Consider the following 24052-nt stretch of genomic DNA (forward strand, 5'->3'; position numbering starts at 1 on the left):
GAGGTAGTGCATGAAATTTACTATACCATTAATCAGTTTTGATTGCTGTTATTAGTAGTGTAATTCAGGTAGGTACTCTATCTATGCATTCTCATTAAGTCATTAAGTGCCCTGTATAGTAAATGCTGTTACTGTCTCTCTGGTACAGAAGATGAGACTAAGGTTAAGGGCTCTGCTCAAGTTTACACCTACTGCAAGTGGCAAAACTGTGTATGAATATTTGGACAGATATTTGGACTCCAGAAACTGCTCTACCTAACGCTTTTTCCACAACTGATTTTTCACCCTGCCTGAGAAGAACATACCTTTGTGTATTCATTTATTTATTTTCAAATTCGGGGTGGTGCAAGCTTAGGGGTGGTGAGCGAGCCAGGAAGGGCAAGCTGTTTTTGTATCTTTAGAAACTGGTCAATTCTCATTACTTTAGTTTTATTTATTGTTTTAAGAGGTCACTTTTAAAAGCATGGATCTTTTCTGATAGCTGTAAAGAGTGAACACCCATAAACCTACCAACTAGCATTATGTAATCTTAAAATTTTGTGATATTTGGGGTGTCTGGGTGGCTCAGTCAGTTAAGCGTCTGACTTCAGCTCAGGTCATGATCTCACAGTTCATGGGTTTGGGCCCTGCGTCGGGCTCTGTGCTGATGGCTCAGAACCTGGAGCCTGCTTCGGATTCTGTGTCTCCCTCTCTCTCTGCCCCTTCCCCTGTTCACATTGTATCTCTCTCTCAAAAATAAATAAACGTTAAAAAAAAAACCAATTTTAACGTTTTGTGATGTGGAGCTCGTATCTGTTTTTCAAGAAACAAAGCATTGCTAATTCCGTTGAAGCCTCTGTGCCCCTCCTTGATCCCATTCTCCTCCTTGTCTTCCTTTCCAGAAGTAACCGCTATCCTGAATTTAGTTTTTGCCATCCCAATTACGCTTTTATACTTCTACTGTATAGGTATATGTCCGTAAATTACACTACATAATGATGTTTTGCATGTCTTTGTCTTTACATAAAGGACATTATGTTATACACACATCTTTATTACCTGTATGCATATCCTTGTTGCCTATAGCACCTATATCCTTCCTTGCTGACATTGTAAGTGAGAGTTGTTTGTATGGACCGCTATAACTTTTTAAAATTGACTTTCACTGCTGTATGGTATTCCACTGTATGGCTATATAATAATTTATCTGTTGCCCTGTTGATGGACATTTAGGTTTTTAATTTTTTGCTCTCATGCAGTAATGTTGACTGTGGCACTGTATGTCTTCACACACATATGTGCAGGAGTTTATCTGTGGCGTATACCTAGGCATGGAATCACTGAGTTGTAGGTAGGCACACCTTCATCTTCACTCGATACTGCCAAGTTGCTTTTGAAATTGTACCAGTTCATATCCCTGCCAGTGTGACGCAGGAATTAATTCTACTTTGTTTGCCAACCCCTGGTATTACCAGGTTTTTAATTTTTATCAATTTGATGGGCGTATTCTATCTGAATGAGCAATTCCCTGAAAACGGATAGATTTTACAGGTTATTGACCGTTTGGTTTTCCTCTTTTATGAAATTGTCATTCTGGTCCCTTGCCCCCTTCCAAACTGGATTTTCTGTTGGATTGTTTCTCTTTGTGTAAACATAGTTCTTTATGCTGCCTGCCTTGTATCCCTAAGTTTCTTTCTTTCTTTTCCATGTTTTTATTTAAATTCCAGTTAGTTAACATACCGTGTAATATTAGCTCTGAGGAGCACTGAGTGTTGTATGTAAGTGATGAATCACTGAGTCCTACACATGAAACTAATATCCCTAACTTTCTTAACAGAGTATTCTGGATATAATTTAACCTTTTCTTTTTTAATAGTTACTGTGAACAACATTTATTGTGCTGTGTTTTGATAGCAGTGCTGAAGATGTATGAGATTGTTGGTGTTCCCATACTCAATGGTCCTGGGCTGCTGTGCTTTTTAGAGCTATTTTGTTTACTTTTTATAGTATTCCCTTTTTCCTCCTTTGTTTCTTGTTTCCATTCTTGATGCTTGCCATATATTTCATTCTTGCTTCACTGTTGTCTGGTTTTAGATAAAATTATCTAGGTGAGGCTCTAAGGATTAGTATTGTCTTTTGTGAAGTGACTGTGCCGTGAGGAGCCACTTTCTCAAATCTTGGAGACCCATCTTTTTCAGTTGGGGGCTTGTATTTGAACTCTGGGTGTTGGATGTGCTCAACCTCCAGATTAGTGTGAGCACTGCTATACCCTGTCAGTAGTGATGATAAGCTTTTGAGACTGGCATGTGTCATTGTAAACCAACATAAGTTATCTTTAAACCTTCTGAACTACAACTTTCCAAAGTCACTTTTTCTTTTGGGTTTCTGAGTGTTGCTGGATCAGTAAAGAAATCTTTCTGATTTTATGCATTTGGCTGGGACCCTACTCTGCTTAACAATGCTTGTAGAGTTTTTATGTTCAACAGACTTTTCTGTGTTTGGGCCACATGGTGTCATATGGCCATCTTTCTGCAAGGGGAGCTGTGAAATCGCATATTTAGCTTCCCAACCTCTCTAGACAAGGAACAAGGTGATGGAGACTTGTGTTAGGTGGACCAACATATAGTGTCTGCCATAAAGAATATTCAACAAATTAATCCATGTAGGTACTTAGTCAAATACCACTACAAGGTTTACACCAAAACAAAATCAGCAGTCCCTGACCCTCATCTGATATTCCATTTCCAGTTTCTACTCTCTTAGAATATTGTCTACCAGTGGTTAGTGACGTTTAAGAGCTCTTAAGTCCTTAGTTTTAGACTTTTATTTCTTTGCTCATCTACAATAATGGAGTTAGGTTACAATTTTGGTGGAATCCATATTCAACCTTTAATAGCTATATAAATATCCATTGCTGAGCTAAGTGTCTCATATTTTTGTTTTCTTCATTATATAATTTTTTTTCCTGGAGTTAAATTACCCCAATATTTTCATTTATTTAATTTTCTTCAAGTCTCTGGGTGTCCCCACGTGGTTTTAATAGCTCTTTAAAATAATTTTCAACGTGATTTTCTGTAGATCAGATAACCCATGAGCACTCCTTTTTTCTTGATGACATTCCGTCTGGAGCTTTCTGTCCTTTTCCATTGGGATTTGTTGGTCTCTCTGTGACTGCATAGTTGTTACCATGGAACTTTACTTCACTATCATCTTGGGAATGGTGTGCTTATTTATTCCTGTTTCCTGGATCCTGTGGCTTTTTATTTCTTAAAGATTTTTCAAATCGGAAAATGTCTTCATTATATTCTTTTATGTGTGATAGGTTGGCTTGGTACAGAATTCCAGATTGAATTGTCACTTAGGATTTTGAGGCTTGTCCCATTGTCTTCTAGTTTCTAAGGATGCTGATAAGAGGTTTGATGCATTCTGATTCCCAGTGCTTTGTACATAATTTTTTTTTTTTTTTTTAATCTCAGGAAGGTTTTAGGATCTTCTCTTTATCCTTGGATTGGAATTTTGGACTTTCACATTTACACGGAAATAGAAATTTCATATTTGCATGTGGATACTTTTTTATTCAGTATGCTAAACATTGAGTGCACCCCTTAAAACACTCTCAGTTCTGGGAGTATTTTTTGAATTATAGCTTTGATAATTTCCTCCTCTTGGTTCTTTTATACACACTTTCTAGAATTCTGTTAGATGTTAGGTTTCCAAGATATTCTGTAACATTCTTATTTTTCTCTCCTATTGTTCATCTCCTTCCATTTTTTACTTTACTTTTGGCTTATTTCTTTAACTTTATCATCCAGATCTTCAAAATACAACTTTTATTCCCAGATTTTAAAAATTTCTAAGAGCTTACTTTTTAATTTATTATAACCTTTTTTTTTAAAAAAAGATTTTATTTTTTTAAAGTAATCTCTACATCCAATGTGGGGCTTGAATTTACAACCCCAAGACCAAGAGTCACATGCTCCACTGGCTGAGCCAGCCAAGGGCCCCATTAATTTATTCCTTTTTAATTGTACCCCATTTCTGTTTCATGGCTAAAATGAATTAAGGATTTGATTGTACTTTCTATAAAGTTTTATTTTTCTTGTACCTTGAATTACCACTCTTTCTTCTGATTTCCCTTTTTTCTTATTTATTTTGATGTCTTGTTTGTAGGGATTTTTCTCAATTACCTTGTGATCCTTGACTGGTAACTTGAGTAAGACACTAAATAAAGCACTGGTTAGAAACTCTTTTGTGAGGGATATGTCGCTTGCTAGTTGGAGGCTTATACAGTAGAGCTTTTGTATTAGGAACTGTATATGTCAATATCAGTTACGCTTTTACTCAAGATTATCCATTTCTCCAGAGAAGGATCCTCCAGACTATCATTTGGGGAACACTAGCCTGGCCCTCTGCTTTTGGAGCCAGCAGGAAATATGTGGACTTGTATATAATTTTTTGTTTTCAGTCTGCTATCTCATCCTTCCCCATCGCTATGTCTTATAACCCCAAATCTGGTTCTTTTCCTCCCCAAATTATTAATCCTGTATCATGTGTGAGTGTGGGGATGTGGAGAGTAAAACTTAAAAAAGGCTTTCAGACATTTTCCCTGTTTTCATGTTTCACTTTGCTCCTCCTTGTCAGCCCTCTGCTGTCCACATTACCTGAGCCTCCGTATCCCAAGCCTTCTTGGGGTCCCCTGGGGGTAATTCAGCTTCCTCAGGAATAGCTTCATCTGCAGGCATTTAGACTTCACCTTTCTCCACTCTGCTGAGTCACTTTACCATTCTTTCAAATATTTTCTATCCTCACACTTTGCAGTTCAGGATTATAGATGTCTTTGGGTATTATTAATTGTAAAGTGAATTTCTGTTCCTTGTTTACCTTGTTTGGGAGCAGTTTTTTGGAAAAACTAGGATGTAGAAAGGTCTTTACCATCTTGAGATTGGAAGTCAATAAATGATTTCATTTCAGTGAATTATATAGCAACCCGTTAACCTATATTGTGCACTTATTATCTATGCACTACCAGTGTGTGCAAGCATTATTTAATCTGTACAATATGTGGTTTGTGCCGTGCATGGACTTTATTCAGAATTTTAAATATTTTAGCTCTTTCTATCCCATGACAAATTTTACAGGGCTGGTACTATTAGCATTCTCATTTTATAGATGAGGATACAGAGATACAGAGAGGGGTTAAGCAACTTGTCTGAGCATGCATTGCTAGCAAATGGAGCGTGTATTGTAATCTGTACAGTGAGACTCTAAGCCCCTCTTGTTCTAGATAGCTACTTGTAATTACAAGTGTTTAAATATTTGTAGAATAAGTGTTTTAAAGTACACTCTGGGTTTTAATTTTTTAATTAGAATGATATTTTTATAGGTATGCTTTTGCTTAGCTATTGCCTAGTTGCTATGCTTTTTTATGTGAAATCTTAATCTTTTTATTTTCCATTTTTTTGGAGTCAGTTTCAGTATCATAAGGGCAGCTTAGCAAAGTAGAAAGGCCTTTTTAAAAGCTAGTATGTTTTTCATCTTCATTTTAGTAACTATTGAAATGGAAGGCTATAATAAGGCAAATAATAGGAAAGCAGAATAGAATTTTTTATGTCACTTCCCACAAGGAGTCTATGGGTATTCAGTTTTTAATTATTGTAATATTCCTTTAAAGTTCCCTTTTGCAGGCACATAGCAGAGAAAGGAAAAATCTTCATCAGTGGTTAATCTTCTTTTACCATGGGTGTCCTTGACTTATTTAAAAAGAAAGAGTTTATGCTTATCAACTTACTGTTGTCTAGATATTTTAGATACTTTAGAATTTGCCTGTTTATCTTCCTGATTTATAGCCCCAAATAAGAACAACTATAAATCCAAAATAAAATAAATACTTTCCTTTATTACCCCTTCAGATATACTGATGTTAAGCAGGTAATTAATAACATCTAAATCTATATGTAGATAAAGATCTCTGGGTATATGAATGTCAACCTATGTATGCATATATTAGCGGTTTCCTTTATTAAAATCATGTAATTCTCTTCATAAGGGTATTATGGATACTGTTATCTTCCATAATTTAAAGTTTGTAATAGGCTTGCATTGGCAATAGCTAAATCTGTTTGATGGGAATTTTTCTTTCTTTTTCTTTCCTTTTTTTTTTTTTTTTTTTTTTAGAGAGTATGTGTGCTTATGTAAGTGGGGAGAGGGGCAAAAAGATGGGAGGGGAGAGAATATTAAGCAGGCTCCATGCTCAGTGTGGAGCCCAATGTGGAGCTTGATCCTATGACCCTGGGATGATGACCTGAGCTGAAATCAAGAGTTGGATGCTCAACTGACTGAGTCACCCAGGCACCCTTATTTAATGGGAATTCTTTTTTTTTTTTAATTTTTTTTTTTTAACATTTATTTATTTTTGAGACAGAGAGAGACAGAGCATGAATGGGGGAGGGGCAGAGAGAGAGGGAGACACAGAATCGGAAGCAGGCTCCAGGCTCTGAGCCATCAGCCCAGAGCCTGACGCGGGGCTCGAACTCACGGACCGCGAGATCGTGACCTGAGCCGAAGTCGGACGCTCAACCGACTGGGCCACCCAGGTGCCCCTAATGGGAATTCTTAATAAAGCATTTTAGTTTCTGTCATTTGGTCAACTAAGATATTGCATGTATTGGACAGGCTTATTTGGATTTACTGCATGTCATTTGAATTTCATTAGATTATGGTTTCTTTAATTTTAATATTAAGAGTCAATGTAGTTTTCACATACTAAGAAGTACATTGTCTTATTGCTGTTAACAGTATTGGGCATATTTTAGGTTTAAAATGCAGTTTCTATTGTAGAGATTTCTGATTATCCTGCTGGCACAAGACAGGTGTATTTGTAGTTGGGTGGAGTCATGTGACTAGTTCAGGTCAACGAAATTGATCAGAAGTTACAGGTAAGACTTCAGGCCTGTGTATTTAATTACCGGTATGACACCCTTCAAAGCTTTTATTCCCACTGCTTCAGCAACTGACAGTACTTTAGATGGTGGCTTCTCTGTGATCCCAGGTACTGTAGTAGAAGATATGGAACAGAACCCCTAGGTAAGTCACGATGCACATGAAAAATGAATAAAATAAACTGTGGTTTTGAGCCACTGAAATTTCAGGATAATATGTTATGGCAATATAATTTAGGTGATTCTAAGTGATAAAACCTCCTATAGGGAAAGTGTTATACGAAGGCTTTCAGAATTTTTTAAGACTATAAAGCTGCAAAGAATCCACCATTTTTTAACAGGAAAAGGATGCTGACATTTAGCTTTACATTGAGGGTCAGGTGGAGATGGGTTGGAAGGTTTTTAACTTTTGGAACACCTCTAAGTGACTCCCAGACCAAGCTGGAAACTTCTAAGTTGCCTTGAAGAATTTTTAGGAGGACGGGGGGAGGACTTCAGAAATGACACTTTAACCATGAGCAAGGATAAATCTTTTAGGTTTGGAGGATAATGACAGTTGTCTGATTGCAAATCTCCATTATACATCCCTCCTGCAAAAAAACCACACCCCATAATATTAATTAGAAGCTCAGATAAAACCACCTATGATGCTTATCTTCAGCTTTGCTGGGAGATAGGGAATACCATAATATTCAGATTATATCCAAGGAGGGAAGGAAAAATAGCACCAAATTCCAGCAGAGCTCTTGCAACAGCAATCCTGTGGGGCATAGAGTGGGAGAGGGGAGTCTTAAGAGACTCTGAAAAAAAAAGCACAGAAAACCGAAGCAAAACACAGGCAAAAAAATCGCTCTCAGAAAGAGAGTGTCAACAGTATGTTGCAAAATACTGATCCCCAACCCTGGTGCTTGGTAGCTCACAGCTTTAGCCACAGAAAGGGCTTGGAAGTGAAGAGGATCAGAAGTGGCAGTGTTAAAGAACTGCTTCTATAGGAAAATAGATAAGGAAGAAGTGAGCACCTTGGGAATGTGGCTAGTGAAGAGAAAGAAAGAAAAGGAGAAAATAACAGACCTTGCAGAAACAAGATAACCTGCCAGTGCCTTGCTGTCATCCATTACACGGTGAACCCCACTAAACTTATAGGCCTCTTTTACACCACCAGGAACCCTGTACACCAAATACCTAAAAATAGAAAAAAAAAAAAAAGAATACAAAACTACTATAAAAGGAAAATAGAAAATGTAAATCAAAACATTCCTACTGATGCAGTCCCCCCTAAATCCAGCTGCTATGCAAAAGAAACACAGAATACAATACTCCTAACTGAATAAATATCCATAGAAAAGCACTAGATGATATTAAAAAACCTTAAATCATATATTCAAAAACAAAACAAGAAATGGGCAAAAAAGCAAAAACCAAAAAACCTAGGGGGAACTGCAATGAGAGTCGATCAAACTTAGGGAGAAAAAAAAAGAAAAAAGAAGGAAGGAAAAGACAGAATCATTTTGGAAATGAAGACTAAATAACAAAAACACCAAAGAAGAATAGATCCACATGAAAATTAATAGGAGGTATTGAAGAAAGCAGGGAAACAAATTGCTAAAAATTAGATAAAGAAAGAAAAAAGGTCAGAGATAAAGTAGTTGAAATAGAGGACAAAGAAGATGTAGCATGTTCAACTAGAGTCCTAAGAGAAGAAAAATGAACTATCTAGGAAATATAGTTCCAAAAATCAAAGAATACTTGAGCCTACACATTGCAATGGCCACTGGGTTACTGGGAAAAACTGATGATATAATGATCAGCTCCCATAGTGAACAGCTCTGAGACGTATCTTAGTAATACCATTAGACTTTAAAGATTAAAAAAATTCTCAGAGCTTCAGGCCAAAGGATCAAATAAATTACACAATTGTAGGATAATTAGCTGGCATCAGGCTTCTCAAAAGCAACACACATGGCATGGCAACTCTGGAGCAACTTTTAAAAGAGAAAACTACTTAAGGAAAGGAAGTGCAAACAAGAATTATATACAACCAACTGCCTTCATGATTGAGGCTATAGAGAAAGTTTTGAGTATGCAAGAACTCAGAGAATACCTACACAAGTGGTCCTCCTGAGGAATCTGTTGGATTGAGTTTCATCCAAATAGATTGGGGAAAAGGACTGATGAAAAGCCCATAATATTTATTTATAGAGCTGAGACTGAAACAAGATGGGGCCACAGATAGAAGAAAAGCATGTGAACCTTAAAGTTTTATTTTGTATATAACTATTTGTAATTTGTATCACCTAAGAACGCTTAGAGCATAAGTATGTGAACATATTTGTTCCCAATTTTAGATTCAATTTCAATTTTTCTTGACATTACAGAAAAAATCTAGTTTTTCACAATGAAACACACAGAAGCAGAACTAAGAAACCATGCAAACCATGTACACATTCTCAGATTCAAGTATTTATTTCCAAGCTAAAAAGGTGGTGGGAAAGGGGTGTAGGACCTGCCTCCTCAAATTGCTCAGCCTCTTTTTCTGCTTCAGCCTCCACACCAAGTATCCTCTAGTTGCTGACATCCTGACATTTCTTGAGCATTCAGGTTGTTTGCTGGGAAGTGGCTTGGTAATGGCATATGGCAGACCATCTAGATACATGGACATCATTGGTGTACTTCACATTCCATTGGTTCAACATTATAATATTTGGATTTCATCATTCAGCATTAGATCATTACTCTTGTACTCATCATGTTCTTTCATTTCTGGGCGAGTTGGCCATATGCGTTTTGGTTCATTTGGGATGACTTAAACCAGTAAATAAATTTAAGGTCAAATAATTTCATATAGAATAATTTTCTACATTAGCAAATTGTAAGCAAATAGTTTACACCCACTGAATGAGGCATCTCTTATAGTATTTTGGAACACATACCACATGTGTATACAGTGTATGTCCATGTACAGCATAAGTCCATATAGAACATAAGTATATAAATATATGTACAGAAGACTTAAATATATATATAATGGCATAAATATACATTCCCCAGCTCTGTTTGTGAAAAGGCCTAGAAGGCAAGATCTTCCAGTAGCAGTGAGCACACCTGGCACCCAGATTTTGGCTTCTAATGCCATTTACCATTAAAAGGAATCAAGGCTACTTGTAAGAGAAAGCAAAGAAATGCTAAGAAGAAAGGAAGAAAATAAATGAAGGGGTCATGTCAGGACACAGAAGCCAGCTTGTAGATCCTTCTACCAACCAAATCTGGGTCCATTTGTGCAGGAAAATAATTGACAGGAGTGAATTTTAAGGCACTGAAAAAATGGTAATCCACGAATTGTCTGATGATAGACAGACAGAAAGAAGGGAGGACTCTTCTTGCAATACAGTGCTAACTGGTAGACATAGAGGGGCATGGAAGAGGTGGAAAATTATTATTATAAAAAAGTATTATTTTGTAACCATTATAGCAAAGATTGGTTTAGGCAAGAATCAATGGATGCTAAATCTAGGTGTGGGAGTTTGATGAGGAATGGGATATTTTGACGGCCCTGTAGTGTCTCTCCACAGATTTCTTATTGCAAGAGGGAAATTAGTACCTTTATAATGGAGAAACTGGACAGCACCTTGACTTGGTGATCAAAACTAACGTTGCCAAGGCACCTGGCTGGCTCAGCAAGTATAGCATGCGACTCTTGATCTCAGGGTCTTGAGTTTGAGCCCTATGTTGGGCATGTAGCCTACTTAAAATTAGAAATAAATAAAATGGGGGTGCCTGGGTGGGTCAGTTGGTTAAGCGACTTCGGCTTAGGTCATGTGGGTTTGAGCCCCACGTCGGGTTCTGTGCTGACAGCTCAGAACCCGGAGCCTGCTTCAAATTCTGTGTCTCCCTGTCTCTCTGCCCCTCCCCTGCTCACACTTTGTCCCTCAAAAATAAATAAAAAACATAAAAAAAAAGAAAGAAAGAAAAAATAAAACTAATGCCACCAATGAGACTGACATTGTCTGCTTCTGGTTGTGATACCCTGAGAAGCACGCATCACTTAAGTAGTATTCCAGCTGGGCATGTACAACCTGAATCATGAGCAGACTTCAGTCAAACAAAATTCTGTTTAAATAAGAAAAAATAAATAATTATATTCTTCAAAACACATTAGTTACACAAGACCAAGGTTGAGGAAATCTTTTGGCTTAAACAAGACTAAAGAGACATGACAAAATAAGTGCAATATGTGATTGTATACTAGATTCTAGACTCAAGGAAGAAGTGCTGTTAAAGAATGTATCAGTCAAGGGTCTCCAGAAAAACAGGACCAAAAGTGTGTGTGTATGTGTGTGTGTGTCTAAAGAGATCTATTTTAAGTAATTGGCTCGTGATTATGGAGGCTAGCAAATCCAAAATGTACAAGGGTGGGCTAGCAGCTGGAGGCTGAGGAGAACTGATGTTCCAAGTCTAGTCTGAGGGAGTCTGCTGGAGAATTCTCTCTTCCCCAGGAGAGGCTGGTCTCTTTGTTCTATTCAGGCTTTCAACTGATTAGATGAGGCCCACTTACATTGTGGAGGGCAGTCTGCTTTACTCAAAGTACGTAGATTTAAATGTTAATCAAAACACTGTCACAGAAACCCAGAAAAACATTTGACTGTTTGACCAGATATCTATGTATATCTCCTTAAATCATACTTAATCTCCAAGTAAAGACAATAACAAGGTCAAGGTTCCCATTAACATGATACAACTATCCTGTGTACAACAGAAAACATGCTGTTTTCTCAGAAGAGGATTCACGGTCCTTGAGTGATATTTATGCTTCTCCTTGGTATCCATCCTGTAAATTAAATACTATGATATAAAGTCAATACATCATATATGTTACATGATAAAGGAACAAGAGAGGGAAGCAAACAAAGATATTTATTTTACACACACACATACACACACACAGAAACATATTAATAACAATATAAGGAAGAAATACTCATGACAATTGCAGTCTTCATTTCTGTAACTGGTCACATGGTGCTTTCACATTTCTTCAGGAATGTCCCAGAAAGGAGCTGTGGTGTTGTAAGTGTCCATTTCCAGGTGGTGATGGCATGTTGTGCAGAGCCATCTATAACCAGGCCTGGGTCTTGTCTCTTCCGTCTATTGATCTTAGGGAACTCCCCATGAGGCCATAACTACAGGCTGGGAGAAGGAAGGTAGTGTGGCAAGAGTGGGGACCACGGGCATTTGGGCCACTTGTTCACATAACTTGTCTGCTTTCAGGACCTGCTCAGCCCCAAGCTCACGTTACCACTTCCATTTGATGATGGAGGCTTCTGTAAACACCTGACTTTATGGAGAGCAGTTTGCTTTACTCAGAGTCCACTGATGGAATATTAGTCTTATCCAAAAACACCCTCATGGAAACACCCAGAATAATGTTTGACCACATGTCTGGGCACTGTGTAGTTCAGCCAAGGTGACACATGAAATTAAGCATCACAAGGAACATCGGACAGTTGACAGATCGGAATGGGAACCACAGATTAAAGTATTTTATCAGTGTTAAATTTTCTGAATTTGATAACTACACTGACGTTACTTAAAAGCATTTTTAGGAAATGCATACTGAAATATTGAGGGGCAAAGACGCATGACATGTGCAAACCACTGTGAATAGATCAGAAAAAGTGGGTCGTGTGAGTGTGTGTACATACACGTTGAGTGTACGAATAAGAGAGAAGTGTGGCAGAATGTTAAACACTCGTGATTCTGAATATGAGAGTTGTCCCTTATTTTTGCAACTTTAGACTTTGAAATCATTTTAAAATAAAATAAAAAATTCATGTGACCAGGGAGCACTATAATAGTGTTTAAGAGGCATGAAAGTTCTGTAACATTTTCACTGGCAACACCATTGTGCTGATACCCTTGTCATAAAATCAGAAGCGTTCATTGCTTGACTTGGTTTCAGCGGAATGGGTTACATGCTTCATGTGTGAAATAAAAAAAGGAGGGGACAGCACAGGAGCACGGTCCTACAGAGCTCTAGTGCCGGCCCGTAAGTCCTTCTAGAATATTCTCTGACCTTTTCTTCTGAATTGAAGACTTGGTAGGCACCTGGGAGGCTCAGTCAGTTAAGCGTCCGACTCTTGATTTCAGTTCAGGTCATGATCTCACAGTTTGTGAGTTCCAGTCCCGTGTTGGTGTCTGTGCTGATGGTATGGAGCCTGGAGTGCGCATGCTCTCTCTTTCAAAATAAATAAATAAACTTTAACAAATAACAAATAAAAACGAGTAAGTAAAATGCAGACTTGGTGTCAGAGGATGGTTGTGGTAGAGAAGACCGTTAAAACTGAGATAGAGGAAGGATGGGATGAGACGGGATGAATTTAGTCTGTCCGGTCCCCAGTGTTCATAAGCATGAAGTTAGTTCATTCACTAGGAGTCAAAATTGATATTTTTTGTAAGTAGAACTGTTCTTGAGAAGCCAGTTGGCAGTAGCCCCTCTGGAAGTTTATAGCCATAGGCACATATTACTGCAAACTGATCTGATGCAAGGCTGCTACATTTAAGTGCTAATAGAAACCAAACTGGCACTATTAGCAGCATGTCCTCTGGAAAATAGAAAAAGGAAAGGGTGTTGGTAAAGTACTTTCTCATAATAGAATCGAACGTAGAGGCGACACTAGAATTGCAGTGGAAAGATGAGGTATGGCTTAGGAGGAACAAAGTGCTGCTGTATTTTCTTACATCAAATTGAAATCTGACTCTTGGGAATATTACTTGGGACTATTTGAAAACTAGATCTTGCGTGGAAGGTACAATTTCAAGTATGTCAACAAATACCAAAATAATTTTGGTAGCACATTGGAATCCGGAGTATTTACCTTCTGTAACAGTTTAAGGTTTTTATCATTTGTAAGTTGGCTAATTTTTTGCCTACCAAAATACTGCCGCATGGTTTCCGTCGCGAATGAACACATACCTTAAGAATAAGGAAAGCTGTGCCGAGTGTCAGTAACGTGGTTCTGTTGTCTATCCAGATTCAAGTTCAGAGCACAGTTGTCTCTAAATTGTCTGTCATATAGCTAATGACTGATAAATTAACACTAAGTGATAAACTAACACTGAGGGAGCTTACTTTTGAAAGGAAGTCTTCTAAAAACGTCTACACAATCCTTTTGATGTGCTATATTCCCTAAATTATCTTTGTCTTCACATCTTTGTACGTATTAAGTTCAGTCATGCGACATGGCCAGGAAATGAAGTATTCAAGTTGACTGTTCTTGTAAAGCTGTGTGTTTTATAATAATTGTGAATTTTCAAATCATCTTACTACAGTAAAATTCTTTACTGTGTATTGTTCATCTTCATTTGGAAATCCCACAGACATTTCACATAGTTTTAACTCACAAAGTTTATGTTTACCAAATCTATAGACACCCCCCCACATCTGTATCTTACGATAACCAAGTACATATCAAGAAAATTCTAGTTGAATCTGAAAATCTCTTCTATGTAACATTTGTGTTTAGAAAATATTTTCATGGGAAAAACCCCCCAAAACAAAACAAAAAAATATTTATAGCTCTCATATTTTTGTATCGAAGTATAACTTACATACAGTAGAATTCACTCTCACTGGCATACAGTTCTGAGTTTTAACAAATGAATACAGTTCATGTACAACATTTTGAAGATTTATCTTGTCTTTTATTCCAAGTACTTTGTGATTTCGTGGTCATTGATGGATTACCATTTTGAATTGAAGGGATTGTACTACAGCTTTTCAGAATTTTGTAATTTTAGTAATTTCTGCTGTTTTGGCTTTGTGCTTAGGAGTATTAATAAATAACATACTAAGGAATTTACTTTTCTTCTCTTTTCCTAACTTCAGCGCCTTAGTGTAGCCTGTGTCGTTTCTGGCCTCAACCATTGTAGCAACCTGTGCGTCGGCTTCGCTGTCTTCCATGTGAATTCCTTTCTAACTCATTTTCCACGCTGCTGCTGCTGCTGGTCTTTCTAAGGTACAGAACTGATTATCTCAATTCTCTGCTTAAAAGCTTTCATTGGCTCCTGTTGCCTATAGAACAAAATACGTACCTTTTCAAATCAGAGTCTTTCACGAGCTGGTTCCTGCCTCAAGTCTGGCCGTGCCTTCCTGCCCTTTCCTTCCTTTGCGTTTGCCTGTCCGCGCTAATTGCTGATTCCCAGACATGCCGTGTTCTCTGTCATCATGGTAGTTTTGTGTTTTCTTCGGACATGCAGGCCTTTTTTTTTCCCCCATCGGTGCCTCACTTCCCCAAACCTTCAGATGTGGTCAGATGTCCTCTGGGTGTTCTGCGTGCCTCGTGCCTCTGCAGTGGTGTTTGTGCCTGTGGCTTCTTCACTTGCCCGAGCGCCTCCTCTGGCCCCTGAGCTGCTTGGCATCAGGGAGGATGTCCACTCCGGTGTTGCCGCTGGTGTGCACAATCCTGGATACAAGTAAGCGTTCAGAGTATTGTTCACTTAGTATCGTTTGCTCTAGGTAGGGAGGAGGGAAATGTGTTATCACAGCAATGGGCACCAGAATTCTTTGTATGGAGGGAGCGGCCTTGCAGGCGGGTATTGCCTTGACCTCAAGCTCACTCAGGGATGGGAGTATGGGTGTTAGCTAGGGCTGAGAGGTCAGAAGTAGAGGAAGCTGCCTGACAGGCAACACGGGGACAGATTTGTTGGGTTCGCTCCTCAGAGAGAAAGAGAGAGAGAAAAGGAGGAAAGTCGGAAAAGCCTTGTGAAGCCAGGGAATAGGTGAGGTAAAGACCCCTTCCTTCAAAGACTGGAAGACGGTGAGAAATTAAGACTGTTCCTCCTTCTGGTTCCCTTTTCATTGCTGCCCTGTGTGCCAGAAATCTCTGCCTTTCTCCAGAAATCTCCACCAAAGCCTTTCTTACCAAGGGATGCTTTCTGCCTGTGTTCGGGTTTTGTTACTTTCATAGAACTCGGGAGGAGCCCCTGTCACACAGGGATCGAGCAGTGCGGAGCAGAGGTACCTGAGGATCTCAGAGGGCACTGAGGATATGTCAGCTCTCCTGGGAATTGAGAGAAGCCTTGGAGGGGAGGGAAAGGCTATGGACCAGCACAAGTCTTGGCTCTGCTGGTGTGAGTCCTTTGGTCTAGATTATTGAGCTGGCAAACCCCAGCCAGTAACTAGGATACATACATGAGAAAAAAGTGGAAATGAATGTACAAGATGAGAGTAGCTAGTATTAGGATGGTGGGGTTATAATCGCCGCCACCTCTGAAACTGTTTCTGTTACAGTTCATGGTAAAAGAAAAGTTCTAAAAAGAGAGAAATGTCTACAATATCGTGCTGTGATCTTATTCTCCCCAGTACTTGGAAATTAGAGGTCAGTGTTGATTTCTTTAACATTGAAGGTGCTAGAAAGGGGAAGGTGAAAGTAATTATTGAGGAATAGGGAATTTGAGCCAGGACTGAAACTCCTTTCTTTACCAAAAACAGGAACTTTTTTTTTATTGACTTGTTAGGCTTTGTCCCCCCACCCTTTTTTTTAAATTGATGAGATAATGTCTCAGAGAGGAAAATAAACCTGTTAAGTGCCTGAAAGTTGGGCAAGCTCTTGTGTAAGATGAGTAGTGTTTAAGCTTTCTAAGTTGGTGTTCTGTAGATCACAGATTTATAATAAATCATGGCTTAATTGTTTTGGTTTCAGCGGGGACAGGCTGTTGCCCTACTTCCTGTTGCACTTGCGGCTAATCTCACAATGCTGCTTTCTGTAATTGTTCTCCTTTTCTTCCGAGATGAAAAAAGTCACAAAACCATTGACAAGGTCACAGTACGCTACTATGTTGTCTTATAGTTATTGCTGTTATTGAAGTGTTCTTGATAGTGACAAGATTGATGCAGGATTGTTCTGTCATTTGTGTCTTCTCCTCGTGCTCGGGTTTCATGCATGTAGCTATAATTACAATCTCAAAAGATTGACGTATCAACTCAAATGACACTTGACCAATTTAGAGCGGGAAACACAGACAACTACCTGAAACACTTGTGTTTGCTTGATGAGTGCATGTTTTCCTTTTGGGTAAGGCTATCAATGTAAAATAGGGCTGCTTGCAAAGCATGGAATTAGAAAAAAAGGGAGTTGGTTGTGTACTCTACCAGAGAAAGGCTTAGGAGAACAATATGGCCGTCTCCGGGATAGGGGTGTTGCTTCCTAGGGGACCTGGTATTTGAAGCTAATGATCAGGGTGTCCCCTGGAAAGTGCTAGAAACACATTGCCTCATTTGGCATTCTGTTTTTTAGTGTTCATTTTTTCCCATCTACCTTTTGTTGTCCACTCTTTAAATATCTTAGTTCTTTCTGTAGTTTCGACAGTTCAGATTCTAGGTTTATAGTGGTTTTTGTCACATAAGGTGACTTTTTAGAGATCTCATTTCATCCCCCTGTGCATGTTGGCCAAGCTGATTTCTGAGGCATTTTGCTGTTGACTCAATGCATTGCTTCTCTGGTACTCCCGCCTGGAGTAGAAAGACCACGGATAATCTTTTTTTCCATCCTTAACACAGCCTTATTCTTCTCTCTGTCTTTTAATCCTTCTCTCTTTCTGTCCTGGATCCCATCATTTATCCCTTCCCGAAGGATCTACTCTCTCTGCCCACAGGCCTTCTCTTTCATCTGACTGCTGAGTTGGAAAAATATTTCATATAATTCTTTTCCCATTCTCACTCTGTTCCTTCCTTTCGGATCCTTACATCGAATGAAGTGTTTCCATGGTTTTTAAGGTTGTTGTCTTGTTTGCCCCTCCCCAGCCATATACCCTGACCTCCCAGCCTAGACTTGGGGATGAAACTATGACTCAGGAACAGCCAACTGGAAGAGATGCTCAGGACAAGGTGTTGGTAATAGGGGAGCAGCAGGGAACTGTGCAACTCGCGTGCCCCATCAGGGAGCACCACCATCCCAGCACCTCTGTGTTCACCAGCCCTAAGCTCTCAGAACCAGTGTTCAGGGTTTTTTTCTGGAGATTTCATGATGTAGGCATGACTGGTTAAATCACTGGCCATTGGTGATTAACTTAATCCCTAGCGCCTCTCTCTTCCCTGGATGGGACAGAGGGGAGGGTGGGGCTGAAAGTCCTAGGTCTTTCTAGCAACCAGTCCCCAACCTGAAGTTCTCTGGGGCCCTTAGCCCCCAGTCATTTTAGCATACAAAAGACACTCTTACCACTCTGGACATTTCCTAAGCTTCTAGAAGCTGTGTGCTGGGAGCCTCGACAAAGACCAAATCTACCTTTCCCGTTGTACCGCCTTTTGACTTCATCGTTAATGAGGGTTGGGTTTTTTTGTTTTTGTTTTTTTGTTTTTTCCTGGCATTCTTTCTTCGGATTCTGTACACTGTTCATTTTCCCACCTTTTCTCTGGCTCTTTTTCTTCCTGCATCCTAACTCCTGATTGTCAGCAAGACTTGCCCTTCTTTTTGTGTGGTCTCCTGAGGACTTTTTTCTTAAAGTGTTTGCTCCTCTCCTAATAACTTGTTTTCCCTCTGCCCTTCTAAGTTCTTTGGGACCTCTGGAACAAAAGACAGATTAATATGAGAAGAACATACAAATTTATGTAAAAAGTCTTACGTGACATGGGAGCCTTCATAAGGAAAGGAAGACCCAGGAGACATAAACCTGTGCATTATCGTGTTAGGTTTGATGGAGTGGAAAGCTGTAGAAAAGGAGTAAGAGAGGACCAAGGTATGAGGTAAGTGTGGTAACTGGAGAGAAACCTAGCAAGGCCTGTTTGTTCACACTCCTCCCTGTGTCCCTTGTCTACAGAGATAGGGATGCTCATGGGACTCTTGGGTGGCTTAGTCAGTTAAGCATCGGACTCTTGATCTCGGCTCAAGTCATGATCTCATGGTTCATGAGTTCATGCCCGGCATCAGACTTCTGCACTGATGGCGCTGAGCCTGCTTGGGATTCTGTCTCTCCTTCTCTCTCTGCCCCTCCTCTGCTTGTGTGCTGTCTCTCTCTCTCTCTCTCTCTCTCTCTCAATAAATAAATAAATTAACTAAAAAAATTTTTTTAATAAAAAATAAAAATGAAAAAAAGAGATAGGGATGCTCCTTCCTCTGGTACAGGGAGGGTGCATTTCACAGGAGGTCTTGCTTCAGGGGAAGGTCAGAAACTCCTTCCTGTACCTGCTGTTGATTCTGAGATTACTTCAGTTTAAAATATCCACCATGCCAAGGTGCTATGTTTGGTGGGTGGATGGCATGTTCTGAACCCCATCAGTGTGCTGTCTCTGCCAAACTTCAGTTCCTTGTCTAGAACTGTCTACATGGCAGCCTTTTCGGAATGCCTAGCTGTCCCTCCAAAATCAGTGTTGAAACCCCAAAACTTCCCCGTTCAACTTCCCCTTTCCACAATATTCACCAGTAACACTACCATTCACCAGACTTTCATTTCTTGTACTTTAGATATGGGGCCAAAGGGCAGAGGGAGGAACAGAGTTTCATTTATTTATTTTTGAAAGTGGGGACCCTGTCCTGTTTGCTTTTGTGGTCTCAGCACCTAAATCAGGGGTTCAGCAAATGTTTCTTGAACTGAATATTGCAGTGATTCTTAGGTTCGCTCGTTCCTCTTTGCTCTAGTTTCTGCTCAGACCAGAGTCTTGTTAGCACACATCTGGTTTATTGCATTAACCTCACCACCTTTTAGCTTTAGTCTTCCCCTTGCTGCTTTCCACATGGCACACTACTGCCAAAGCAGTTTTCTAAAACCTTACTTTCATCTTGTCAAGAGCCATTATTGTTTATGGATTCAATTGAAACCAGTCTGGCATTCTAAGTTTTGAATCCCCTAGTTTCCTGTTCCTACTTGATGTAATATTTTTCTGTTTTTCCCACATAAGCCCATTGTAGCTAATTAGAACAATCCTCTTCTTATTCTGTGTTAGGAAAAGACTTATTCCTACTTAAGCTTTTGCTCCTGATATTCTTCTAGCCCAGAATTCCCTAGCCGATCTCTTATTTTCAAATCATATACTTCTTAAAGACCTAACAGCTGGCTCATGTGTCAGTAGGTACTCAGTGAATGTTTGTTAAATGAGTAAATGAGAACTTGTATTCTCAGTGAGCATTTGTAAGTAGCTTTACGTGACAATGATATCCCCCCCAATATCCATAGACTCCATAATCCTTTCTAATAAATTACATTTCTTGTAGTTTATTGCAAGTTTTTTAAGTGATTAATCCATTGAATAAAATGGTATCTGAGTACCTCACTCATTTACTAACAACTTACTTGAAATGGCTTCAAAAGCATTCTTCTTCTTCTTTACTTTTACTTTAATTGTAAAAGTGCTTTAAATTAAGCCTTTTCTTAGCTTTAACATAAGTGAATTCTTGGATCTAATCAAATGATTTCGGCACATGCTCTGAGCAATTACATTTGTGCAGCTTGGCAGAAACTATGGCAACAGAATGAAAAATGTGTTTTTCCTGATTGTTTTCCTCCATGAGATTGGGAAGTTCCAATTTAAACATCTCAAGTTAAAAGAAATGGTCATAGATAAGATGCGTTACAAATTACTTTTGGTGGAATTGCCTAGAAAGTTGGGTTAAGAAGCCATTTATCAATCATAAGTTTATGGCTCAAATCCTGGAAGGAGGTGCCAAGGATTACAAATAGTAATCTTTGCTGGGAATATGGGAGATTTTCAAGGTTTACTTTAGACCTATTTATATTGTCTATTTTTTTTTAAGCCACAAACCAGGATTATTTTATAATAATAGAACAAACAACAAAGTTATTTAAATTTGGGAGAAAAGACAGTTATCTGGTTTGTCTAAATTTATTATTTAAAAAAATACATCAGTCATATTTTCCTACACAGGCACACAACCATATTATTATATAAGGAACCAAAGGAATCCAGTTGTAGTGTAAAACACCAAGTACTTTATATTCATTGTGTAAGATAAGATTTTTCCTTTAAGAGCTATTAATAAGTCAAGACTGTTTTCTAAAGAGAATCAGTTAAACAACTGAAATTCGTTTAAGTTTTGGCAAATCTTTTGTAAAGTTCCATTGACTTCTTGTAAAGGAACTCATGAAATTCACCCTTAAAAGTGATTTCCTTATCAGGAAATATGCATTATAGGATAATAACACTAATGAAGAAGTGAAAGATTTTCAATGGGGGTAGTTTCCAATATCTTAATAAGAAAAAAATTGGTGAAAATTGCTTTATGAAAGCATTATCTTTTCTAAATGAATAAACTGAGTAATGCATTAATGTAAAAAAAAAAAAATCCCTTTGATGAGAAGAGACTGTCTGAGCTGATTAACAATAGAGATAGGCCTAACATAGATCTTGAAAGGTTTAAAAATATTTTCTTTGTTTTAGTCTGCGCTTACTAATATTTAACAACTCGTGAGATAGGCATTGAAATAGCTGCTAGACACAAATAACTGACATGGTTGTACTATTATGTACTAATTAATAGCTTATGTAGCAATTAAATAGTTTGTTGATATTCTTTGTTATTTTATATATTTGTGAAGAGGTTTCATAAGGCATTCTTTCTGTGGGAAGGAGTTAATCCTTTTAGTTAGGATTTGGGAGCTGAGGGTAAGGTTTTGGTGCCATTAAGTTATTAGAGCCAGAAATCCAGAAATGCCCAACCTCTGTCCAGCCAATCTACTCTTATCCTTTGGGAGTCATGAGGGGACTGTCTGCAAGGAACAGTAGTAGCCAGTGGGACTCAGAGGTGCCACATTAATAAAGGCTTGTAAACTTCCAGCACATCAGTGTAGAAGTCTCCTTAACAGTGGCCTTGGTGCAAGCAGTTTGGGATTAAGGCCTATGTCGGGACTCCTGCTTCCCTTCCAACTTCATCCAATCACCAATTACCCCATCACATTCAATCAGCATGTTGAGATGAGTGTTTGATTTGGAGGGGAGGGGCACGTGGGTGGCTCAGTCGGTTGAGCATGGGACTCTTGATTTTGGCTCAGGTCATGATCCCAGGGTTGTGTGATTGAGCCCCATGTCAGGCTCCACACTTACTATGGAGCCTGCTTAAGATTCTCTCTCTCTCTCTCTCTCTCTCTCTCTCTCTCTCTCTCTCTCTTTCTCTCTCTCTCTTTCTTGTTCTCAAAAAAAAAAAAAAAAAAAAAACTGGAGGGGAGAACAAACTAGTAAGTGAACCAAGTCCCAAAAGAACCTCTGAATCTGCTTAGTTGATTATTGTATACAGTAGTCTCCCACCTTACCCATGGGAGATCAATTCCAAGACCCCCAGCAGATGCCTGAAACCACAGATAGTACCAAACCCTCTATATACTATGCATCCTCCTATACATATATACCTATAATAAAATTTACTTTATAAATTAAGCACAGTAAGAGATTAACAACAATATTTAATAATCAGGACAGTTACAACAGTGTATTGTAATGAAAGTTGTGAGACTGTGGTCACTCTCTCAAACTATCTTATTGAACTGTACTCACCCTTCTTGTGATGATGTGAGAAAATAAAATGCCTGTGTGATGAAGAGCTGAGGTGAGGTGGATGATGTAGGCATTGTAACATAGCGTTTGGCTACTATTGACCTTCTGAGGATGGTCAGAAGGAGGATCATCTGTGCCCGGCCCATGGTGAACTGTGGGTAACTGAAACCACAGAAGGTGAAACTGTGGATAAGGGGACTGCTGTATAGTGAAGGAGAAGTGCAAGAGAATGGCCACTGGGCCCCAGGAGGTCAGGCCAGGCCAGGCCAGGAGTTGGAGGCAATAAAACAAACCTTGTGTGGAGACTGTTGCTTTAACACAGTGACCCCACCTACTGTTAACGGTGCCCAGTCAGGATTTTGGACTTTTGAATAATTAGATTAGTAACTGCTCTTACCTGTGGGTAGGACTAGACGGGGTGGGCAGAGGCTTGCCTGGCACAGGAAAAGGAGCTCCTGCAAGCACAATAAAGTGCCATTTACTTTCACGTAGGAAGGCAAACAATGGACAGTTCTGTCTCTCAGTTCTAAATGCTTGGTTCTGGTACGGTCTGGCCCCAGGCATGGAGTAGCTCCTGATCAGCATACATTTTGGACTTTACTAAGGCGTGTAATGACTCAGAAATGCAGATTTTTGTGATTGGCTGATGTTTACTTTACCTCCAGGGTGAAATACAATGTGTAAATATTTTAAGTCTTGTTCTAATAAATGTTGGTATTGTGCTGGGAAGTTGGAGCTCTTGATCTTGGCTTAATAATTTAATTAAGAGAAATATAGTTTTAGACTTTCATATTCAAAGGCTTCTAAATAGTGACAATAGCATAGAAATGAGAACCATTTAGACACCTAGACTCACATGCCCAAATATATGTTTGTTGGTTCTTAGGATTCTATATATAGTATCATATTTACCATTTGTCTATATGTGTTTTATTGTTAACACAGTGAAAAAAGTCTTTATAACTGATAAATTCTTCCCCATGCCTAAATATTGATAGAGCTTCCTATTAATTTGCCTCCATATGTCTGATTACTCACTTTGCCTAACAGATGTCATGTAAAAGAATTATATGGATATTAAGTTCAAGATCCCTGAGTTGGGCTTATATCAAATTACCTTTTTAATTTTATTTTACTCTTTGAAGTTAACTTGCGAGGGGAGTAGTTAAAGTAGAAACTCTGTAATTGTAGGGGAGGAGAACCTTTCCCTTCCTTTCTTCTAGGTTCTTTGGCTGGCCTAATAATTAAATTGATATAACACAAGTTAACAGGGGGAAAAAAACACATTTAATTTTGTATGTACAGGAGCCTAAAGAAATACAAGACTGAAAGAAGTGACCAAAGCAGGTAGCTTTGTGAAGAATTGACAAAAGGGTTTAGTCTTGGGTATCAAATTAGGGAGGCAGTAACAGCTTGTTTATATAGCTTTCTTGGCCCTAAATCCCCTATTTCTGATAATAAGAGCCTTCTACCCTCCTAGTACAGGGAGGATACCTTTCAAATGAGAGATTTATTTGCTGCCTTCAGGGTAGACCCAGGAGGTCACTGTCCTTTCACTGGCTGTGTCTTAAGGAACTTTAATTCTAAAGAACCAGTATGCCAAAGTGGCGTATTTGGAGGGGGCGTGTTCTGCTCCCCT

The 24052-nt window shown here is 38.9% G+C and overlaps 1 protein-coding gene across 10 annotated transcripts in view; it reads left to right on the plus strand.

The window, feature by feature from the left end:
- Positions 1-24052, plus strand: part of RPS6KA5 (ribosomal protein S6 kinase A5) — a 181163-nt gene that overhangs the window by 21497 nt on the left and 135614 nt on the right. The window contains exon 2 of one of the 10 annotated variants that reach the window (XM_086709005.1): positions 14800-14929. The exons of the other annotated variants lie outside the window; for them this stretch is intronic. The gene's annotated coding sequence lies outside the window, so the exon portion shown is untranslated. The remainder of the gene's footprint in view (positions 1-14799; positions 14930-24052) is intronic. 10 annotated transcript variants of the gene reach the window in all.

Source organism: Puma concolor, chromosome B3 (genome assembly GCF_028749965.1).
Source record: "Puma concolor isolate L17-30 chromosome B3, mPumCon1.1.hap2, whole genome shotgun sequence".
Taxonomy (NCBI): Eukaryota; Metazoa; Chordata; class Mammalia; order Carnivora; family Felidae; genus Puma; species Puma concolor.